Source organism: Myodes glareolus, chromosome 5 (genome assembly GCF_982192425.1).
Source record: "Myodes glareolus chromosome 5, mMyoGla1.1, whole genome shotgun sequence".
Classification (NCBI taxonomy): Eukaryota; Metazoa; Chordata; class Mammalia; order Rodentia; family Cricetidae; genus Myodes; species Myodes glareolus.
The window spans coordinates 16,592,141-16,616,565 of record NC_142030.1 but is presented as its reverse complement, the minus strand read 5'-3'; the positions used below and the strand labels follow the sequence as shown (position 1 = coordinate 16,616,565).

General features: G+C 45.5%; 1 protein-coding gene and 1 pseudogene across 1 annotated transcript in view; both read left to right on the top strand.

Annotated features, from left to right (window-relative positions):
- The window catches only part of Kif26b (kinesin family member 26B), a 424,022-nt gene that overhangs the window by 229,747 nt on the left and 169,850 nt on the right, over window positions 1-24,425 (top strand). The gene's annotated exons all lie outside the window — the stretch shown is intronic.
- On the top strand, window positions 10,492-11,438 carry LOC148121987 (coiled-coil domain-containing protein 121 pseudogene; annotated as a pseudogene).

Here is a 24,425-nt window from a genome sequence, read left to right as displayed (position 1 = left end):
GAAAGGAACATGAGAATCTTTTTCTTGTCCATTAGGAGTTATAATAAGGGAAGCTTTTGCAATGAATTGTCCTAGGAAGGGAAGCTACCAGATAAAGTAAGCAAGCTGTCATGTCTGTTCATCTTATCACAGGGAACGGATGTTAGTGGTTACCAACCAAAGCCAAAGCACATGCTGAGTGTCCTGTATACACCTGACCCTCAGAACTCAGGAGGTCAGGGCAGGGAGGTTGTGGCTATGAACTGAGACGGCACCTCAAAACAGACCAAGAGACAATTTTCAAGTCAAGAAATATTTTATGCATGCAAAGTACGAGTCGACTAATGTAAGAAAGCTTCTAAGTCATAATATCCCCATCCATCTTCTCTTTAAGGAAGCAAGACACCAGTGTAGTTGAAGTCTCTGCAGACCCTTATTGGTCTCTCGCCTTTTCCCTTCCGGAAGTGTGTGGTCTATACACCTGTGGCATGCATGTTTCTCTAAGTTCGTGTGGGAGGTCATTTTGTCTATGTGTTGCTTTTATTGGTTAATGAATAAAGAAACTGGCTTGGCCTGATGGGGTAGAACAGAGTTAGGCGGGGAGAACTAAACTGAATGCTGGGAGGAAGAAGGTGGAGTCAGAGAGATGCCATGGAGTCACTGGAGATAGATGTATTGAGACTTTGCCACGACCTTGTGATGATATACAGATTAGTAGAAATGGGTTAAATTAGTATGAGTTAGCCAATAAGAAGCTAAAGCTGTGGGCTAAGCAGTGAATTAATTAATAGAGTATCTGTGTGTTTATTTCGGGGCTAAGTGGCCAGGAACCAAGAAGCAGCTGCCTCCTCACAACACTAAGTAATATGGAAAATGGGTCACAGTTTTAGAGTTTGTATAAATATTTCCATCGATGTCTTTATCGCAACATTTCCTGTTCACTATTATGCTTCGGAGATTAACACGTCTTAATAATTTGGGGAGGAATCAATCTATGGAAATATCACAACTTACTTATCCATTCTGCTCATCATCATTCTAATGTTTTGTGCTTGCACATGCTTTCATCCGTCCCCTGCATTCATGTGCTGGTTTGGAAGGTAGTGATGAGGTTATTCAGTCCTAGGGATGTGTGCCTGGTAGTGACAAGGCTGCTCAGTCCTCGGGATGTGTGCCTGGTAGTGATGAGGCTGCTTAGTCCTAGGGATGTGTGCCTGGTAGTGAGGATGCTGCTCAGTCCTAGGGATGTGTGCCTCCTCCTTTGTTAGAAGCTGCCAAATTGCTTTTCATGTTTTAAGGTAGTAGGGACATCCTTGAGGTTTCCCTGAGGAAATTTTGCATAAATGATGTGGGTTATTATTTTTAAATGCTGGAGGGCCAGACTAGCTCTCAGGCTGCGCTGTCACTCCTACCTGTAGGCGTATTAAAGGACTCCACAATAGCCCAGAATGGAGCATAACAAAGGTTTGTTTATTTGGGGATAAAACTCACAGTAAGGGTAGTGATCCATGGTCCACTGTGGGCGCTGGAAGCTGGGAACTAAATCCAGAAAAAGGTGGGGGGGCATACATGCTCTTCATCTGTGCTTATAGTACCTCCAACCACACCCCAAATTGACTGGTATCTAAAATGCTATTGGCTGAAGGAGTCTCCACAACACTTACTCGTGTCTCTTCTGCGGTAGGAAACTGAGGTATAAACACAGAGGCTCTTGCCCAGGCTTAGTAGCAAACAGCAGAGACCCATCCAGCTGACTTTAAGTCCATCCATTCAGAGAATGCCAAGCTCCAGGTGGGAGCAAGAAACCAGCCAGACCACAAGATGAAAACACTAGCTAATGCCTCTGAAGAAGGACAGAGCTTTAGTGGGCGGGGCAGTCCTGCTCCGTGGTTTGGAAGAACAAGCAGATGGTGACTGGACTTATTCAACTGACAGGTCTGATCAGAGTCCTTTCTGGGCTGTGGATGTGTGCACCATGTTCAATTCAGTCTCTTTTCTACCTGTTTGATCATGGTGGCACATTGTTTGTATCTTCGTGCACTTTTTAATGTCTTTTAGGCTAGGATAGGCAACTTGCCATAGAAAGGGCAAATAAATTTTTTAGAAGCAGTAATGGATGTAATCTTGTACATGTGAATTTTAATTGCAACACTTTAATCCCCATTCTAAGTGCCAAACTTTCAGGATTAATTTGTTGCATGTGTTGGTAACACGGTACTCAGTCTTCTGAGCAGATTCTTTGCCCAAGGGGCCTCATTTGCTAATGAGTAATCGCTGCAATTTTCAGAGAAAATGCTACTGGTACGATCATGTTTGAGCATTCATCAAATATGACGTGAGCCCAGTTAGGAGAAATGTTAGCGTCCTTAGCCTGCAAATAAAAGCAAAGCATTCATCTCCCACATTGTAATTCCCCAAGGCCCATCACCTTCACTATTCAGAACAACGGGGAACTGTTGGCAAGAGCACACATCTGTGGGTGGACCGTGTTGGTAGGAGCAGGTCTGCAGCCTGACTGCCACTCACTGCCTTCTGTCTGTCGCTCAGGCCCATTTTGGAAGGAGAAGGCAGAGGTGGAAGAGGAAGCCGCTTCAGCAGGAACGTATCTCTTTGTGTGCACACATCATAGACGGCACTGACATGCTAATTACAGCTTTGGACCAAGCATTTCCTCTTTCTACATTTTGTTTGCAAACAGCCAATTATTTCCATCCTGCGGTCTGGAAAAATCGCAAATCCAAGCGAGTTAATCAGTAGTTTCTGTAAGTCCGGCTTCTTACCTGTTTCCTCTGTTGTGGCTTTTCGTCCCATCAGGTTGGATTTCTAAATCTTCTTGTTTCCCTATCTAGTTATTTGTTTAGCTTCATTTATTACTATCTTGTGTGTGGGGGTGTTTTTACCTGCACGTCTGTATGCGTACCATGTGCACGCAGTACCCATGGAGGCCAGGTGATGGTGCTAAATCTCTGGAATTTGAGTTGCAGTCATGAGTGGCCATGTGGGTGCCAGGACCCAAACCTGGGCCTGCTGCCAGAGCATACAGTGCTTTTAACTGCTGAACCACCTCTCCGGACCCTTGGTTTCTTTTTAATCTAGCTTGCCTGTGGGCCAACATGGCTATACCCATCTTTCTGGAGTTCAGCCTTGCCTGTCGTGGGATTTAGAAACAGTGCCTTGTGCCTTGGTAGACCACACTGAACTGATGCCCCTGGGCACATGGTCTGTTTGTGCACAGGGCACTGTTGCTTACTCTGGAACCACTTGGACTTGCCGCAGCACAGGACCTGGACGTAGAGAATCTTGGGATTGATGAGTCGATGAGGGACTGAATGGGCACCTGAGCTGGAAGAAGAACTGAGTTCTTTACCAAACCAAGCTATTTGCTGGAGAAGCAGAAATAGAAATTGTCTGAAAGCTGGAAGTAATTGTCTATTTTTGCTTGTGTTTCCTGAGATTGCAGGGTTTTGTAAGGTTGGAATCCCAATACTCGAAAGGCTGAGGAAGGAGGATTTCTATGACGTTCAAGGTCGACCTGGGTCACATAGTAAGATTAGAGCCAGCCAGGGCTACAGAGCAAGATCATGTCTAAACAACACCAAAACCAAAACAAAACCAACAAAAAAGACCCCCCCCAAAGACCCAAATCCAAAAGACAAAGTATAATAAACAATAAAACAAAACATTTAAAGTCACTGCCCACACTGGTGTCTTCAGGGCATCCCCTGTATTTTCTTCTGTTAGTTCCAGAGTTTTGGGGTCGGGTTTGTTCATTGTGGTTTCTCTTTTCTCTGGTTCTGGAGATTGAACCTAGAGACTTACACAGGCGAGCGCTCAGCTGCTGAGCTCTGCCACAGTTCATCAGGTCTTAAGTTTAGGCTTCTGAGTGGATATTTTCTTCCCCAGTGAGCTCTGTCTCCTTGCCGTGTCTCACAAATGCCTGTCCAGCTTTCCCAGCACCAGGTTTGGAACAGGCGGTCCCTCCTCCGTTGTGTGTTTTGGCGCCATTGCCGAGGAACAGTTGGCAGTAGATGCTAGGTACCTGTCAGCAGATGAATGGAGAGAGCACGTGTGCTCTCCCCACACAATGCAGCGTCACCCAACCATGAAGAAGAATACAATCCTGTCATTTTTGGCAAAACAGGTGGAGCTGGAGGACATTGTGTTAAATAAAATAGGAGAAACAAAACGACAAGTCTCCTTACCTCCCATCTCATACCCGGAATCGACTCGTGCTGACCTGAATGTGAAACAGAGGTGACTACAGTATAAGGAGAGTGTGTGGGGTGGGCTGGAGTGGCCGAAAGAAGGTTTGAGTTAATCCGAGCAGGTGGTGGTATTTATGACTTGAAATGCCACACTAGACCCTCGTAATATGTACATGTAACACATGTTAATAAAAAAAACATAAATTCAAAAATAAAATGCGACAGCATGAGAGTTCAGGAAATGGCTGCGCTTGTTTCTTCCGTGGCACAAAAGGACAACATAAAGCTGGGGCATGTGGAGTGCAAAATCCGCGGCCAAGTTCCCTTCCTCTTCCCCTACTGTTTTTTTTCCACTTCTAGCCAATGGAAGATTAAGGAAACCTAGAAAGGCCCTCAGTTATCTCAAGAATGTTATTAAAGCAAAATGGGTCTAGGTCAGGAGCTGACGAAGTCTGAGCTGAGGACAACCTAATGTTCTGATTACGGCACAAGACCCTCACTAGAGAGTCTCACTGTCCTGGCCATTTCTGTGTATTTCTTCTCTGAGTACATGTGATCTTGGGGGTCCTGGGAAGGGCTAGATATGTAGGCTCAGGGAAGCTGACGGAGGGGGAATTCCACCTGCATGGCTATGGGGAAGCCACTATTCACGCTGGTGAAGACTTCCCGATGTGACTGTTTGGGGGTCACCCATGCTTCTCTAGGCACCCCCTCAATGCTCTGTAAATAAACCTCATTTGTTCCCCAGGGTGAACAGGTGGAATTGTGTTTTGGTTTGTCATTGGGACCTTATGAGGAGGGGCAAGCATTGTTTAAGTTTCTCTAGGGAAGAAACTCTCTTTTAAAAAAATGGTAAAGAATTTTCTAACATTCTCAAAGTCTTATTTCTGAACTTATCACAGAGACTGGGAGAGCTACATTGAATTATGATAAAAAGGGACAGCTGTAGGACATACAGAAAGAATGCTTTTCAAAAATTGGTTTGTAAAGGTGTTTTTTTTTTAAAAGGAACTGAACATTTATTTTTATTTTATGCGTATGGGTGTTTTGCTTACAAGTATGCATGTGCACCTTATGCATGTAGTGCCTGAAGAAACCAGATGATGGCATCAGATCCCCAGGAACTGGAGTTACAGATGGTCGTGAGCCACCCCGTGGGTGCTGAGAATTGAACCCAGCTGGGTCCTCTGAAAGATCAGTGCTCTTAACAGATGAACTGACTCTCTGTGACCATCTACAGCATTTTAAGGTCATTACTGTGGTAACTTTCTACAACATTGAGTCTAACATTTTGTACAGCTGAATGTTTTTGAAAAAAATTTTAATTGTTTTTATTGAGCTATATGTTTTTCTCCACTCCCCTCCCTTTCTCTCTCCTCTACTCCTACCTTCTCCCATGGTCCCCATGCTCCCAATTAACTCAGGAGATCTTGTCTTTTGTCTTTTTCTACTTCCCACGTACATTAGATCCATGCATGTCTCTCTTAGGGTCCTCTTTGTTGTCTAGGTTTTCTAGGATTGTGAATTGTAGGCTGGTTTTCTTTGCTTTATGCCTAAAAGTACTTATAAGTGAGTACATATGAGTTTTGTCTTTCTGGGTCTGAGTTATTTCACTCAATATGATCTTTCTACAAACTTTTTGTTATATTTCTCATCCATTTCTATACTCATTTCTTCAAACTTTTTGTTATATTTCTCATCCAATTCTTTAAGGGAGTTATTCATATCCTGTTTAAGGGACTCTATTGCTTTCATAATGGCACTTTTTTCCACTTCTTCTGGGTTAAGGTGTTTCAGTCCTTCTATTGTAGGGTCGTTGGGATCTGGTGTTTTCATGTTGTTTTTCAGATTGTTGGACGAGGTCTTGCCTTGGCGTCTGCCCATGTCTTACTTTAAATGCTCTCTATTGGAACTTCTGGTACCGGGTCAGGTTCCCTTGTTGGGCAGGGACTTCACTGACAGAATGTCCACCTTTCCTCAGGCAGGCTATTGAAGCACAGGCACTCCCTCTTTCCGGGATGCGCCTACAACGCAGGCCCTGCTCTCAAGGCAGCTGAGCTGGGGAAATTTTATGGCCCCAGGGGGAAGGGAGAAATATAGAAATTTGTACCTGGATGGGAGCTGGGATGGCAGGCGGGAGAGCTTAGCTGGGGGGAGCCAGCACTGCAGGGTGACCTGGGAGTCTATGGGGTCGGGGAAAGCCCGAGCTCCTCCTCACTGGGCCCCTGCCCCGGGCCCGAAGCAAACTCAATATGATCTTTCTAGATCCATCCATTTGCCAGCAAATTTCAAGATATTGTTATCCTCCCACCCCCTGCTGTGTAGTACTCCATTGTGTAAATGTACCACATTTTCCTTATCCATTCTTCAGTCAAGAAGCATTTCCAGGTTCTGGCTATGACAAACAACATTGCTATGAATGTAGTTGAGCACATGTCCTTATGGTATGACTGAGCATCCTTTGGATATATACCCAAAAGTGGTATTGCTGGGTCTTGAGGAAGGTTGTTTCCAAATTTTCTGAGAAATCGCCATACTGATATCCAAAGGGGCTGACCAGCTTGCATTCCAACCAGCAATGCAGGAGTGTTCCCTTTACCCCACAACCTCTCCAACATAAGTTGTCATCAGTGTTTTTGATCTTAGCCATTCTTACAGGTGTAAGATAGAATCTCAGAGTTGTTTTGATTTGCATTTCTCTGATGGCTAAAGATGTTGAGCATTTCCTTAAGTGCCTTTCAGCCATTTTAGACTCCTCTGTTGAGAGTCTCTGTTTAGGTCTGTACCTCATTTTTTTTATTGGATTATTTGTTCTTTAGATGACCAATTTCTTGAGTTCTTTGTATATTTTGAAGATCAGCCCTCTGTCCGATGTGGGGTTGGTGAAGATCTTTTCCCATTCTGTAGGCTGCCATTTTGTTTTGTTGACCTTGTCCTTTGCTTTGCAGAAGCTTTTCAGTTTCAGGAGGTCCTATTTATTAATTGTTTCTCTCAGTGTCTGTGCTACTGGGGTTATATTTAGGAAGTGGTCTCCTGTGCCAGTATGTTCAAGTATACTTCCCACTTTCTCTTCTTTGAAGTTCAATGTGATTGGCATTATGTTGAGATCTTTGATTCATTTGAAATTGAGTTTTGTGCATGGCGATAGATAAGGATCTATGTTCATTCTTCTTCATGTTGATATTCAGTCCAAGCTAGAACTAGGCTGTTAACTCTAAAGGAGTAAGTGGGAGAAAGTGACTGTCTTGGCCATGGCCTCTTTTACTCACATCTTCACTGGGTAACCACAGTATTCATGGTAAATACCAACATTAATTGGGTATCAGCATCCCTGGTCATAACTATTATAGACACCATCTTGTATTCCACTCATAAGAGCCACATGAGAAAGTAGAGCACAGAAACTCCTTAAGCTACAGCCTAGACCTTCCAAATTTCCAGAGACCTGGTTCTCTGCATGTGAACTGCCAAAACAGTGCTGGGGCTTTGAACTCCTGGTGTTCTGAGTTAAGAAGTCTTTCTTCTATGCAGCCTTCTGTAAAGATAACAATGGGAATGAATGCATGACTCCTGCCCACAAGCAGGCTCTGGAAGATATAGGGAGACATTGCCTGCCTAGCGGTTTGTGCCCGACTGGAGACAAGGTGTGGCATATGACACACACAAGTCCAACACAAGGGTTGGATGGATGGCACACGCAATGAGATGGATTGCTGAGATTCCTTCTGTCTTCCACCATGCTTTCCTAGGACCACCCTAGGTAAAACCCCTACCTTTTCAAATACCCTAGAAGACAGAGTGGCCACTATGTTTGTATGTTGTCTCATAGTCTTGATATCTGTCCTAGTAGATATGTTATTTCCATTTTGTAGGGGAGGAAACTGAGGCTCAGAAACATTAGGGAACTCGCCATGTCCCAGGACTCAGAAGTAGAAGTGAGGCCAGAATTTATGCAGTGGTAAAGTAGTTATCAAATCTGAGATCCCCACAGCATTGTGTGTCTCCAAGGGATCAATACTGTGGTGGGTCTTCCTTTTGTTTCTTGACTGGAAAGGTCACCTAAGAGCGAGAATGCCCTGGAGCATACATGATAGAAGCAAAGCTAGGGACATGAAGGGTCTCATAGACTTCAGGAGACCACAAAGGCACTGGATGGGGAAGTTTCTTGAGGCACCATTATCCCAGTCTCTGTGTGTGCAGAGTGTTTCTCCTGCTGTTGGTACAGCTATTGTCTAACTCTGGGGCCACCACAGTTTGTGTGGACTGTGAGTCAAGGTGTGGAAGGAAGTAGCAGGTTGTAAGATTGATCTGTGGTCTTTCCTTTTGACTCAATTTCAGGAAACTGTGATGGGTAACTGTAAAACTTCATTGTGTATTAATAGCTCAGGGACAAATCCATGTCTCTTATTTTGTAGCTGGGAATATTGTGTTGCAAGCCTCATTGTCTAAGATTTTCCATTAATGATTTTTTCACGAGCCATTGTGAAATATGTTTTATTACTGCTGTGCTGCAGAGATTGAAAAGTAAGTTACCTACTTACCCGCTCCTCTCTGTCTGGAAAATGGGTAGACCTCACCTACATCTAGTCATGCCATTCCTACCCTGCCTAGTCTTTCCTCAGATCTCTATCTGTTTCTTTGTGTACCAGTCAGCCTCTGTGGCTGTGGCAATATTCCTGATGTATAAAAGGAAGAAAGGCAGCTTTCTTGCTTTCAAGATGTGAACCACTGTGCTCCATCATCTCTTACCAGTTGACGGGTGACGTCTTTGAAACCATGAACCAAAATGGATTGCTCTTCACCCCCGGTTGTTTATGCCAGATCTTCTTTCATCACAAGAGAAAGGTCTCAAACATCTTTTTACACACTGTTTCTTTGCACATCTGAGTTTTCCCTTTATTTTTGTCTTAGTCAGTGTTCTGTTGGTATAAAGAGACACCATGGCCAAGGCAACTCTTATAAAAGAAAGCATTTAATTGAAGGCTTACAGTTTCAGAGGTTAGTCCTTTCATCATGATGGGGAGCATGGCAGCATGCAGGTAGACATGCTTTTGGAGAAGAAGCTGAGAGTTCTATATCGAGAGAGAGAGGTAGAGAAGAGAGAGAAAGAGAGAGAGAGAGAGAGAGAGAGAGAGAGAGAGAGAGAGAGAGAGAGAAACTAGGGCTGGTAAGGGCTTTTAAAACCTCAAAGCCCACCTCCAGTGTCACAGTTCCTCCAACAAGGCCACACCTACTCCAATAAGGCCTTAACTCCCAATCCTTCTCAAATAGTGCCACTCCCTGATGACTAAGGATTCAGATATATGAGCATACGGGGCCATTCCTGTTCAAGCCACTACAGTCTCCTTAAGTCAGACATGAACTGCATGAAAGACGGGTCTTGTTGGCTCTGCTTTTTGCTAGATGCCTACACTTAGAACATAATAGGTGCACAGGATAGAATCCTTTGGCACCTCTTCCCCAAACCTGTGTGTTTATGCTTTATTCTCCTCTAGAGTTAATCCCAAGCCTCAGCTTTTGCTCAGCAGCTGTATCATCACTAAGACAATGCCAATACGGTGCAGTAGGCTTTGCACCGAGGCTCACAGCAAGCAACATTAACTGACATGGGCTAGGGCTGGAGCTTCCCAGAATAGGGAACCAGGGTTGGTGGCAAGTCTCCAAACCACAGCTTAGACCTTCCAGCTCCCTGGTGCCCCTGAACGTCACCTGCACAGAGGTACTTCAACATCAAGAGGGACACCAAAGGTTTTGGAGGCCACCTGTAAATCCCTGAGGCACAGGTACTGCCATCTTTCCTCCCTCCCGGCCTCTCCCTCTCCCCCAACCTACTCATCATAAGCACAGGTAGTTAGAGAGACCCCCTATGCTGATCCAGTTGTCATTGCCTGGACAATCTATCTATTTGACCCCAAATCCAGAACTCAGGTTGAGGGTCGATGGCAGAGATTGGGGCAACTGGGAACAGTGTCAAGAACGTGGATCACTGAGGAAGAAGAGGAGGGATGGAGAGGGAGGGTGCTGACCACACCTAGAGAACAGAGAGGCAGAATTCCAGCCCTTGGAGGGCAAGGACAAATGGGATTCTCTGGGAAGGACTCATGCAGTTTGGCATGAGGAGTACCAGGCTCCCTGTGAGCTCCAGAGGGTGTGGGGGTTGGGGAGCATCCTCGGACAACCAGCTGCTGGCAGGAGAAACGCAGAGTGCATCCTTCCAGTCCTACGGGCTCGCTGAGCATAGACAGGTTGTTCTGAGTGGAGGGCACTAACCGTCAGACCTTTTTCCTCACCCGGCACCCTTCCTGACCTGGGGAGCTGTCCTCATGAACTCTTGGATCTGGAACACGTTTGCCCAGGGCCTCAGAAGGTCGCTCTGCACACACCACAGCTTACTGTTCTAGGTACATGATTCAAGTCAGGTAAGTGATGAAATTGGAGAAACGGGTGAAAAGGAAGACAGTGGTGGCGTTGAAGGAGCTGAGCCAGCAAATCCAAGAAACTAAATGACAGCAGGAAAGGCTGCTGAAGGACTGTAGGCAGCTACTCGAGGAGAAATACCGTGTGCAGGCTGAAAACCAGCTTTTCCTGGAATACCTGTGTAAAAACAAGGAGCAGTATGAAAAGAAGCAGGGGGCCCTGGGGAAGCGGTGTGCCCAAGAATGTGGCGAGATAGAACGGAGGAGGCAGGAACTGGCGTCCAGATACGCCCAGAGAAATGCAGCCCTTCAAGCCCAGCTCCTGCGGGGCAGAAAGACCCAGCAGGATTTACAGCAGCAGCTACAGGCACTGAAGGCTGTTTACACGGTAAAGGAGTGGCAGGATGGGAAAATACAGACCTTGGAGAAAGAGAAAGAGAAAATCCGAGGTGAGACAGCGGCCCAGGACCGGGAGACACACATCCAGTTTCTGCGGGAAAAGGCCCGGATGGAGAAGGAGCTGGAAGAGTTGCGCTTGATGGAGCTGGTCCACAGCAGCACCAAGGGGCCTGGGAGGGAGTACAGGGCCTTGGCGCTGGCCTGCAAGAAGGCTCATTTGGAGTTCTGTGGCAGCCTTCACAGAGAGAACCAGCAGCTACGGAAGGAGCTTCGGCAGCTGAGTCAGGAGTACCGCAAGGTGGAGGCTGTGAGAATCCGCTTCGAGAAGCGGCAGCAGCTGGTGAAGGAGGCGCAGTGGTACCTAGAGGCCTTGGTCAGAGGGCGGCAGCGGCTGCAGTTGGCATTGAGATTGTTCTACGTGCCCCGGAGACCACTCTGAGCTGTCCCCTAGACACAAATCAAGATTAAACCCAAGGCAGGGGCTGAAACAACCAATCACATAAGAACTGCACACTGGGGATAATCGACATTTCAGAAAATGCTCAGTATGAAGCCTAGAGTTGATTGTGTTTTCATGGAGAAGCCTTTAGGCTGTGAAGTGCTTCTCTTTCTCTCTTTTCTTTAGATTGATTGATTGATTGATTATGTATACAGTGTTCCCGCTACATGTATGCCTGCATGCCAGAAGAAGGCACCAGATCTCATTACAGATGGTTGTGAGCCACCCTGTGGTTGCTGGGAATTGAACTCAGGTCCTCCTCTGGAGCAGGCCATGCTGTTAACCTCTGAACCATCTCTCCAGCCACTATGAGGTGCTCCGTGACTGGGAGTTTTGAAAGTAGCATCCACATCACCGAGTCAGTGGTGTGCCTTCCTTCCTCGTGGGCGCTTTTTTCAGAGCGCTCAGAACACCTCTGGAGGAAGGACTTTGGGCCATCCGGTTCCACTGACAACTCAGAGACCGCCAAGTAGAATTACCCAGCCACAGTACGTTCTCGAGATGAGGTCATTTGTAGTTTTTTTATTTTAATTTTTTTGAACATACGGACTTTGTAGACTATAAAGTCCCTTTTGCAATTAGTATCGTCCATGTGTTTTGACCATTTGGTAAAACCATGAATTGCATTTTAAGTAAGGGTTTGTTAATTTGTTTGTTTTGTTTTGTTTTAACCTTTATTGGAAGTGTTAAAATGTTTTTGAGTTTGTCATGGGCTGGCAGTGGACTGGTCGTTTGCTGAACTGTAGACCCTGATCTGAGAGTGTGGTCCCATGTGTTGGCAATGCTCCTCTATGGGAAAATGTAGTTAGCTTTGTGTTTTCTGGGAATTGTTGACAATAAGAAATGACATTATAATTTTCAACTGTCTTTATACAGAAAATGAATTTACTTTAAATTGAATTTATAAAGAATTCTCCTTCAATTGCCCTTAACTTCCAGTTTTGTGGGGGTTTTTTTGGCTTTTAAAATATGTACTGCATTACTGGACAATGCATGTCAGTTTTGAAAAGTAGTAAAGGAATTTTTGTTTTTTTGTTTTTGTTTTTGTTTTCCGGGCTGTGGTTCCACAGTTTCCAGTTCCTGTTCCTTTGGCCCCAGTGGTTTGGCTTTTGGTGGAACAGTGCATCAAAGTGGGCTGCATGGGGACTCTAGGTCTGTTCCCATGGTGACGGCTAAGAGGCAGCAGGAAGAAGATACAGTAAGGATTGGGATCCCAGGGTCTCACTGAAGGGCACACTCCTAAAACCTAACATCCCCTGGGCCTCACCTCCTTAAGGTCCTGTTCCCAAAAGTGCCACAGGGGGAACCCTAACACAAAGGCCTTTGGGGAACATCCCCGATCCAAACTCAAAGATAAGAGGGATCTAAGTCAAATGCTAGAAAACAAAGAAATTAAGATGTTTATAAAACCTGTGTTAGTCGTGACCTTCCTACTCTGGGTTACTTTAATAGCAACGGTGTGTGTGTGTGTGTGTGTGTGTGTGTGTGTGTGTGTGTGTATTCCCTAGGAAATGATGGGCCAGACGAAGTAACATGTGTTTGACTCTCTTGACTGAATGATCACGTGTGCCTGCTCACATGCTTGTGCCAGACAGAGGAATTCCTACTGGTCTGAAGTTACATGCCGATGCCCAGAGCACAAACACTGATGTTATGCCCTAGAGAGAGCACCAACTTCAAACCTAGTCCAAACCAAGCAAGAGGGAGCCGGAAGCCATGGCCCAGAGCAACAGGACAGGGATTGCACGGATCTGAGCCATGCACCCACTGCTATAGATTCCCAGGGTCCTGGGGCCTGTTGACCGCCTGTGTCACTGAATTTCTTCAACCTCTGGGTAAGTTGGGGAGATCTTGGCAGAAGTGGATACACACTCTATAGAATGAATTAGTTTTGAAAAGAATTATTTAAAGAGCCGTGGCAGGGGTAGAAAAGCCTGGAAACATAGTCAGTCTTTTGTCACTCACAGGCAGAAAGGAGACATGACTGCACCCCACAGGAGGGCCACCCCAGAAGGGCTGGGATCAGTAACTTCAGACAGTTTCTGCCTCTTCACAGAGTGTAAGTCCTGCCATTTCCTGTGTCCAAGCTCCTCCAGAGCCAATCAGGGCAGGAAATCTGTACTGTTAATTAACTCTTTGTTACTGTAACAAATATTCGAGGCAGTCAGTTTGTGAAGGGAAAAGGCTCATTTGATTTTGGTTGTTGTTTTATTTTGTTTTTGCTCTTGTAGCTGTTGTTCCTAGTTATAGATGCCCCAAGTCCCTGATCAGTTTGGCCCCATTGATTTAGGACCTGTGATGGGACAACATGTCACGGGCAAGGGATGTGTGGAGGACCAAGCCCACAACAAGGAAGTGAAAGAGGAAGGGACTGGAGTCTCGTTATCCCCTCCAAGGGGCAGTGACCTAAAGATCTCCCACTAGGCCCCATCTCTCAACGGTCCACTACTTTCTAAAGTGCCACAGTGGGGACCAAGCCTTTAACAAGGGGCCTTTGGGGAGGCAATTAAGACCCAAACTTGTAGCATCTGCTGAGGCAACTTCAATGGAGTGCCCCCCTCCCATCCTCCTCATGGGAACAGCAGGTGTGCCCATCAGAATGATGCCCAAGCCTGCTTTCAGGGCACTCTCTACCTCTTTGGCCAATCTCTGGACTTCACTGTAGAGTCCTGATCTGGACTGGTGGAGACCTTTTATTTGTTTTTTTCCTATGGACTCCTTAAAGTCTAGAACAGCTGAGTGTATAAACGGCTGCAGTCCGCCTGGGTCAGCGGCGTGGCCTGTCAGTGCAGTGTTTCTTTTCCTGTTTTAGTACAACAAAGGATAACAAATAAGCTGGAGATCTACAAGGCGAGGAGACTACAGCCATAAAGTGTTTTAAGGAACTATTTTAAATGATGATTATCTAAAGGAAGATTTATGCCTAGAATTTACGAGGTTAACAAAATCACCCATGGGAAGGGGAAGGGAAGATTTTCAGCCCCTGACATCTCTTCTATTTGTTTAGGTAAAGGAGAGGGGAGCGGTTGGGCAGACCTTGTGAGGATCTTGATGTAAACACCACGTTGCCTTTCCCCGTAAATACTTTGAAAGCTCTCTCCCTCTCTTTAAGATAATTGACACTCCGAGAGAAAGGAATTCACATCCCATGGCTTTAGTATAAAAGTAATAAAAGCACACAGGCTTTTGGGTACAAACATGCACCGTCCTGCTGAAGATGATGACAATGACCCTGTCTGCTCAGAAGCGGCAAGAAGAAAGTCAGGAAGCCTCTAGCTTTGGACAGTACGACCTAACAATCCGGCAAGACCATTAGCATCTCCAAGCACCCTGTGGTTAGAATAAGTCTACTTACCTGTTAGATACTTGCATAGCTGTGTGATGACAGCAAAGGAGAGTAGGGAGGGCGGCCGAGGAAGGCGCAAGCTGCTTGTTTACTCTCATTCGAGCCTGGAGCAGGATGGGGCAGCCTCCAATTCACTTGTTCCGCTTCATTCGTACAAATCCTGGTTTTGATTGCCCTTGGGGTTTGAGATGGGAAACCGGACCATGAGGAAAGGATGATCTCTTATGAACGAAGCACACCCATGCCAGTCCGTGAGGGATGACTACCAGAGGCCTCTGCTTCCCATTTTTGTATCGGCTGACTCCAAGATGGAGCCCACTGGGTCTGAATTACACTGGGTTCTCATCTTAGTCTGCCCTAAAACCCAGGGGATGTGGTTTCTGCACTAGCTGCCCTCCCTGGAATGTGTGGCTCCAGATTCTGCCAAATGTCATTGAGAACCAGATCCAGCACACCTGAAGCAACTGCCCATTGACCTGTAGCCTATAGGACTGTGTAGAGATGCCTTTGAAATTCCCCCAGGAAGTGAGGCAGGAGTGGAGGAGAGCAGCACCAATGTAGAAGCTTCCTAACTCTTTCTGAAGATTGGAATTATAAAGAAACTCCTAAACAACTTCCTGTTCGCCGTTCGCCGTTCCTCATCCTGTACCGGGGACAGCATTGTCAGCCTTCCGCAGAGATCGTCACAGCCACTCAGTCAGTGACAGAAAGCTACTCTGAGGGGGCTCACTGGTTTTGAGCATGACAAGAAAGGACAAGATCTGGGTTCCAGACACCACCTGTGGATTTGCTTCTCTTCACGTTGCTCAGGGAAGGCAGGAGGCAGGAGCTAGACCCACGTTCTTCAGAGGACATCACGATTGGTCCCAGGACTGCTGTGTGCCCTGCATGAGAACCCAAGGAGGTTAAGGAGGGGAGAGGGGGAAAGGAAGAGGACCTGCCAACAAGTTTGTCAAAATTGGGAGTGGGCTCAGAAACTTCCTGTCTGGAATCCTTAGATCTCAAAGGAGGAGGGAGCGCCGGGCTCTTGTAACTGAATTGACTGACGTTTCTCTTTATTAAAAACTTATGAAGCCCGGCAGAAAGGTACAAATAAAAGCTCAGGTTTTTTTTTTTTAATTAGTTATTTACTTTTGGCAGTTTGTATCTAGACCATTGAAGACTTATTTATTTATTTATTTTTGGGCAGGAAAATACTCTTTATTTCTCCAACAAATGAAACTACTTGCTAAAGTAGTTATTTAAATATGAATATACACATAGATAAGATATGTACACATCTTTTTAGAGGTATACAATGTATACACACACACACACACAGAGTATTGTGTAGACACATGCTGTGTTTTGCTCATCCCTGGGATAGGTGGAGGAAAGGTGGTTAGGATGCTTCTTCCTCACGGGACTGCAGAAGAAGGAGATATGGCTGCAGCTGAAGTGACCTCCCTTTGCCCTCATCAACCCTGCTGTTGCCTAGCACCCATGCCTTACCCCAGTGTAGGCACGTTTCCTGACTCTCCTGTCCTCCCGTGTTGTGGCCTACAGGGAATGTTACTCAGAGAGCGCCAGGCATGGTTGATCCGCCTGGACTTGAAACTGTCTTGCCTTTCATCTTATTAAAATTAAGCCATTAGCTGCCTTTAATGTGGAGTTTTTGTGGCTTAATTTTCTTTGGTGGCATCCATTAAAAACAGGGGTGGGTAACACAGTTGATTGGCAGCATCTTCAGACATCTAGTATGTATTATTAATATCCACATGTATTATTAATATTGCCTACCTGCACGGAGAGCTGTCATGGTTCAGTCTTAGTTGTCCCCTGTGCCATACCAAAGCCATGTTTTTTTTTTTCCTGATTACCTGAAATCCAGGTGGGGCTGAAGCATGGCTCAGAGCATCTGGAAGTGTCTTAAAGTGACTTTCCATTTCCCAGACCTTTTAAAAGCTGCCGCACAGACTTGTGAAAACATAGACTGTTTATCCTGCTAACTTGGAATCATCATCACAAAGCTTATTTTAACGAGGTGAAAAAAACGTAGAGTCACGTGATGACCCATCCCAACCCAAGTTTACTTATACATCAGTGGGAACTTTTACTGCATGCCTAGAGTATGCACGGCTCTGTGCTGGGCTCTGAGTGAGGGATGCAAGCCAGCCCCGGTTTTTTAAGAGTTCAAGATTTTGCAGAGGAGAAGAAAATGTGCACAATCCCATGGATGCCAAAAAGTAGCTTATGGATGTGATAGGTGAGTGCCACTGGGGGGAACTCTGTGGGCGTGCAAATCAACTAGTTGACCCAGTAGGTGACAGTGCCCGTGTCCCAGCGTGTGTGTGTGTGTGTGTGTGTGTGTGTGTGTGTGTATCAGGGGAAAAGATCTTTTCACAGAAAACATGGGCTAAGACTTAATGTTTTCAAGAACAGCAGGGTTTGGACGAGCCGAGGAAGTAAGAGGGCGTCCCAGCAACACCTCTGATTATTCACACTTTGAGCTGCTCAGTCCAGGAGATCATGGTGGACTCGATGTTCCTGGCATTGCCAGGCATAGACCTGTGAGTAGGAGGTGTTCCCAAAGGGCATTAAGTTTGGAGGGCCTTATAGGGTTGATGTTTGGGTAAAGGAGAGATGAGCTAGGATGCTAGAATGACTGAACTTGACTCTGCTGAGCATCTGGGTCAGGTGGACATGGGAAGAAAGGCCTGGATTTAAGCTGCAAAGAATCGGCGAGTTAGTACTTGGAAAAGCCACTGTGGTCTGCAACCTTGTCACTGTGGTTCGTTTTTCCTCTTTATCTCCCGAAGGACAAGATGACTATCTTGCCGGCTTGTATAATCTCCTGCCTGTCTGTCCATACCTTGAAATCATCTCTATGTTGTTTTCAAATTCTAGTTTCCTAACAGCTTCTGTCTGTCTGCGTCTCTTCTCTTAAATATATGATATAGACTATATATACATACATACATATATAAATATATAGACAGACAGAAAGACAGACAGACGACAGATAGATTTGAGAACTGGCTCAGGAATTTTAAGCTAGACTTGTTTCTTGCTTAACTGGAAGGATGGGTGGTGTGGCTCAGTGGTCATGAGCTTGCTTACCATACGGGAGGGCCTCAGGTACATCTCCAGTCATGCAAAAGGAAAAAGAAAAAAGAAAGGAAGGAAGGAAGAGAGAGAGAGAGAGAAAGAGAGGGAGAGAAAGAGAAGGAGAGAGAGAGAGAGAGAGAGAGAGAGAGAGAGAGAGAGAGAGAGAGAGAAAGAGAAGAAAGGGCAGAGCCCTTACGTTATTTTATCAGGACATACAAAAAGAATTAGTAAATTAAGATTATTCCACTTTTCATTGTTAGTCTTAAACTCATGTGTGTACAAGTATTGCATGTTGTGTGTGGATGGGAGCACACATGTGTGGATACACAAGCATGTGGGTGCATGTGTGTATGGAGGCCAGAAGCAATCTCAGTGGCATGTCCTTAGGTGCCGTGCAGCGTTTTACGTTTTTGAGACAGTGTCTGTCACTGGCCTGGAACTTGCTGAGTAGCCTTGTCTTGTTGGTTGAGCCCCACAGATTCTCCCTGAGTTCCCTTCCTCAGGGCTGGCCTGACAGGCACACACAACACACCCAGCGTTTCTATTGATATTTCTCATTTGTAAGTGGGTGGGTCCGGCTTGCCGTGATGTAGAAGTCAGAGGACATCTTTATGGAGTTCATTCCCTCCTCTGTCCTTTATGTGGATCCTAGGGCTCGAACCCAGATAGCTAGGCTCACACACCAACTCTATCCTCTGAGTCATTGCACCGTCCTTGCTCATCATTCAAAACTCCTGATTGGCAGCGGGCACCTAGGAAGGAAGAGAAGCCAAATCAAAAAGGGCAGTTATGCTGACAAACATTACTACAGTGTTTTCAATGTGTATTTTGTTAACATGAGTTTTATTTTCCTGTACTGAAATATGTTCTATCAAGGAATGAAAGCCTGCATTTATTAGTGACTTCCTGTCTCAGCAGCCCCCCCTTTGCCTCAGCAGTGTGGGGGCTTTTATCTCTGTGTATGTAATATTCACATTGATTAATTAATTGATTAGACAAGTGTTTATTGAGCCTGTGCCTCTGTGTTTGGCATGATTCCAGGTGCTGGAGAGTAGGGGACCACGAGCAGCAAGCCCCGTGCTCGCATAGATCTTGAGCTACGAAAACAGGAGACAGACAGCAAACACACCAGAGAGCACCCGACACGTAGAAAGCTGTGCTGGAACCAACCACGCAAAGATTTGCAGCGAGAGTATTGCAGGCCCACCTCTACTCCTGCAAGATGTCCTATGGTGACCAGCACTCTGCCTGTGGCGGGGCTCGTGGCACACTCATTAAGTGAACTGATGGCCAGCTGGATGCCTATGCAGTCCTGCTGGTCAAGCCTCCGCCAGCAGACACTGGCCTTCAGAGCCTTATCACACTATCAGTATTGATTATATATATATATATATATATATATATATATATATATATGCAGCATTTTTCCTTCAAAGTGCTTGACAAATAAGCAAGTGGCTGCCTTAGGTGGCCTTTTTTCTCTGATGCCCCTTGATCCTCCTTGATGCCTTGATGCCTCAGATAAGGCAGCTGCCAATTTCCCTTTCAAGGTGATAGTGAGTCCCAGGAGTGTGGGCCCCTTGTGCAGGCCTTCCATGCTCTGCAGGTGTGGTTGCTTGGTGTCTGTTTCTTTGACTAAGTGACGTCTCCTCCGTGGAAAAACAGAAAGTTATAACATCTGCCTGTTGTGGCCAATCACGGCACACGTAAGAAATGTCTGCTGTGAAACGGAAGTCACCAGGCTGGCCATTTGTCCCTGTGTTTGCAAGCAGTGTGTTGTTCCCTCGGGCTCTTGCTGACACTCTGTTACAATTTACCTTTGTTTAGGGAAAATGAGCAGCTGTAGACAATAAGAGAATGTTGACAAGCCTGTGTGTTCAAGACTTATGGAGAAACTCAGGGGGAATAAAGGTGGGGGAGTCCACTGAAGGCAAAGCTATGATCACATGGTCTCCAGGGCACAAATGACCATTTGTCTGTGGTTTTGTTGTTCTTGTTGATTGGGAGGAGAGGTGTTCTTCTGGTGCTGGGAGTGGGAACCCAGGCCCCTATGGACATGACTTAGCTGTTTTTCTTGTTGCTGTGAGAAAGAACTAGACAAAAACAACTTGAGCAAAAGGTCTTATTTTGCTTCACAGTTTGAAGGTCTAGTCAGTTGTGACGAGGAAGTCATGGCAACCAGAACTTGAGGTGGCAGGTCACATTGCAACCACCGTCAGGAAGCAGTCGGAGACGAATGCTGTTGTTCGCCTCCTTTGTCCCTTTTTATCCCATTAGGGATCCCAGTCTGTGAACTGGTACCAGTCAGTTAGTGTGAGGGCTCCCACCGCAATTAACCTAGTCTAGGAACTTGCTCACACACAAGCCCAGAGGTTTGTCTCCAAGGTGACTGTCCATCCTATCTAGCTGACAGCCACTGTTACCCACTACAGCCCACTAAGGACATGGTTGATCATGGAGAACCAGGCACCCACTTCCTGAACTCTTTCCTGTTAGGAGCAAGCCCATGTGTTTGGAAGGATCGGCATGCTGCTCATGACGTGGGTTTCCTGCTCTTTAAATGGATGTTTTAGATTTGCCTAAAAGGTTAACTATTTCAAAATCTTGTCATAGCACATATGGTTTTATAGCTGATGGTTGTCACTGCCACATGGATGACTTGTGGTTTCCCGATGTGGTAACAGTGTAATACAGCCAGGAGCCAGCAATATGTTGAAGTTTTAGTTTTTGTGGACTTGTTGCTGTACCCTGTTGTGCAATTGCTGTTTCCTGGGGGGCAGGGGGTGAGAAGATGCAGAGGCAATGACACAGACTCCAAGAGATTCCAATGCAGAAGCTCTTTGTTGTAAAAAAGGTGGTGGTGGGGGTTATGGGGATTAGGGAAATTAAACTGCTGCAGGAACATTTCTGGTTGGTCCTTTTGAAACTGGCAGTCCTTGCTGGTGTGTTGTGATTGGCTAGTAGTGCACGTCATTAGTTACCATGCTTTTGGTCCCCTGATGGATTTTTTTGGCCAATTTTGCTTACTCGTTGTGAGTTTGCTTGCACTATTGCCCTGCCTCACTACGTCATTTGGACGTCTTGGCCACTGTAACTGTGGAGCACAGACAGCCTCTTTTCTTTATAGACGATCAAGTCTTGACTATTCGTTATAGCAGCTGGAAATGGGCTGAGACTGGCCACCTCTGCCCCTTAGACCATGCTGCTCAGGCAGCTACCTAGTACTGACGCACAGGAATGATATCTTACTTGTACATGTGTTTGGGCCCCAGCTCTGCAGAGGAAACCTCAGCTGGTGGATATGTGAGAAAGAAAGTGCTGGGTACTACTGTTGACAGTGAGGGCAGTCAGTGGCCTTGTCTAAGGGAGGCAGAAAAGTCATTGTGTGGGTGGGGCTAAAAACCAGTGAGGGGAATTGAAAGAAATAGTTATGAATCATATATCTTCTTTTTGTTTGTTCATTTTTTGATTTTGGGTTTTTGAGACAGGATTTCTTAGTAGCTCTGGAGCCAATCCTGGAACTAACTCTTGTAGACCAGGCTGGCCTTGAACTCACAGAGATCCACCTGCCTCTACCTCCTGAGTGCTGGGATTAAAGGCATGTGCCACCACCGCCCAGCCTCACATATCTTAAAAGCATTCAATGTCTAGAATTTAAAACTATTACTAACTCAACAACACAGCCCAATTACAAATGGGTAGAGGATTTTACTATTTTTCCAAAGATGTATAAGTGGCCAATAGCCACATAAAAATATGTTCAGCTTCATTTGTTATATAGGAAATGCAAATGATGGGATGGCCCTTTAACCCACAGGGACGGCTATAATATAAAGACCATGTTGGAGGCTTTTGAGGGTTGGCAAGGATGCGGAGAAACTGGAGCCATTGTTTATGACTGATAGGAATGTAACGTGGAGCATTCCCTGTGGAAAACAGAGCCATGCTTCCTCAAACAGTTTAAAACACAGCCGCCCAGTGACCTGGCAATGCCCTCTAGAATGTGTTCTCAAGAGCAATGACAGAATGTGCCCCCAGGAGCCTGTACATGCATGTTCATGGTAGTGTTATTAATAGCCAGAGTGTGGAAGCAGTACGAATATGTCTACCATCTGAGAAATGGGTCACTAGACTCTGTGTCCACACCGTGGGATGTTTTTCAGTAGGAAAAGGAGCAAGGTACTGATGCATGCTACAACAAGGGTGAATCTTGGAAATTCTTTGGTAGATGAAGCAAGGCTGATGCAAAGGGGTGCTTGCTGGTGCTATGTGGTTTCACTTATTTGATAAATAGACTGAACAGGGAAATCTAAAGACAGACATACATCTGTGACTGCCTTAGAACTAGAAGTGTGTGTGTGTGTGTGTGTGTGTGTGTGTCTTTCTGTCTGTCTGCAAAAGGGTATGATATGATAGAAGTGCCTTGTGTTCCATGGTGACACCATTATTACATGCATGGGGGTGCACAATTGTGTATTTATTAAATTGTTATCCAATACCAAGTGGTTAGCTCTGAAATCATGTACATATAAGTAACATTATATAGACTGAGCAGGTTGTGTTTATATATTTAGGAATATGTGTGTGTGTTTGTATGTGTGTATGTGTAACAATAGTTAAGGGAATAAAACACATGAAATTGATAGAGAATAAGGGATGGGGTTATGTGGGAATAGTTGGAGGGAGGGAAGGGAATGTGATATAATTATATTTTAATTTCAAAAATAAATATTTTAAAAATCATTTAGGGGCAAGGTGGTAGCCAGTTGGTAAGATGGTGGCACATTTGTAATCCCAGTGCTGAAGAGGCAGAGGCAGGAGTCCCTGGACAGCCACCCTAGATGTGTCGGCAATCTCCATGACAATGAGAGGCCCTGTCTTAAAAAACTAGGCAAATGGCTGCTGGGAAATGGTCCAAGAAGTCAACCTGTGGGCTTCATGCATGTGCACACACACACACACCTCACACTGAATAAATTAATAAACAAATAAATAAATAAATAAATGAAAATTTTAAATATATTTAAACAGGCTTAATGACTTATACAAAATAAACTGTAAAACTGGCTCGTTTTCAACACTGTTTTTGAATTTTCTGGGAATAACAACTTAGAGGTTTTCCTCCCTTCCTCTCTCTCTTCTTTTCCTGTCTTCTTTTTCGTGTTTCTGTGGACAAAACCCAGGTCCTGGCAAACACTGTGCAACTGTGCCATAGTCGAGCCCAGAATGCAAGGTTTTGCTTGATACCCTCTCATCTCAGGCCCCTTTTTCTCCTAAAGAAAATAAAATGCAGTTGTCTCTGAATCCACAGGTTTTATACCCAAAGATTCAACTAATTCAGGATCAAAATCTACAGAACTTGGGTTTGTGCCAACAGTGACAGACTGGTAAGGACAGTGACAGTCTGTCCTTACTTCGTGAGCAGTGCCGAGTGGCGACTGTTTACACAGCGCTCACACTGGATTAGGGATTATGACCAAGCTGGGTTTTATTTACAGCACACAGGATGCACAGGTTACGTGCAAACACTGTCATTTTACGTGAAGGGACTTGAGCATCACTGCTAGTAGTGTCCTGTATCCATGGGGGTGACCCAATCTCATGTGGAGAGCAAGAGGTCACTGCCCTTTGTTCTACATACTCACTCAGAAGGCACATAGGCACATTCCCAAAGCGAAAGACACAGAATACAATCAGTGATTTAAAAAATAGTTTTCAAGCATTCATTATACTGCGTACTGCTAGAGCATCTGAACACACCGATCGCTTTGCTTAAGGAGTGTAGATTCTAAAGTGGGGGTGGGATGGGATGAGGTGGCTTTGGTCTGCACCCCTCAAGCACAATGAACAGACCAATTATGTGATAGATTGATGGTGATAAATTAAATACTGTGGAAGAAAAAAATGCAAGTGGCAAGGCCTATGTACAGCTTTGATTTCCCCAAAGACAGAGGCAGGGAGGGTTTTTGGAACTTTCTGCGGAGACCTAGAGTGGTGGTTAATGAAAGAGTGACCAGGAAGCCATGGTGGCTGGGAAAGAGGCTGAAGGCACAGTGGAAGAGTCCTTCAGCCCCAGAAGACTTGGGCTATGCAAGGCTAGGAGGCTACAGGAAGGGCCTCGGGGTTGGGGAGAAGTTCAGGAGTGAAGTGCTTCCTGCACACGTGTAATGACCTGTGTTTGGTCCCGAGCATCTGTGTAAAAGGCAGAGCATGCTAGTGCACACCTCTAGTAATAGCACAGGGGAGGCAGAGACCCGAGAACCCCTGGGGCTCCCTGAACTCAGCGTCATGGGTGAGCTATAGACCCTGTGAGAAATACCGTCTCAACAACAACAACAAAGTACAAAAAAACAATAGAAAAACAAGGTGGAGGTTTCCTAAGGAACAACACTGGAGGTCAAATTCTGTTCTCCACATATACATGCACACACACACACACACACACGTGCACACAAAAACATGCAGACGCTCAGACATGTACACGTACACACACA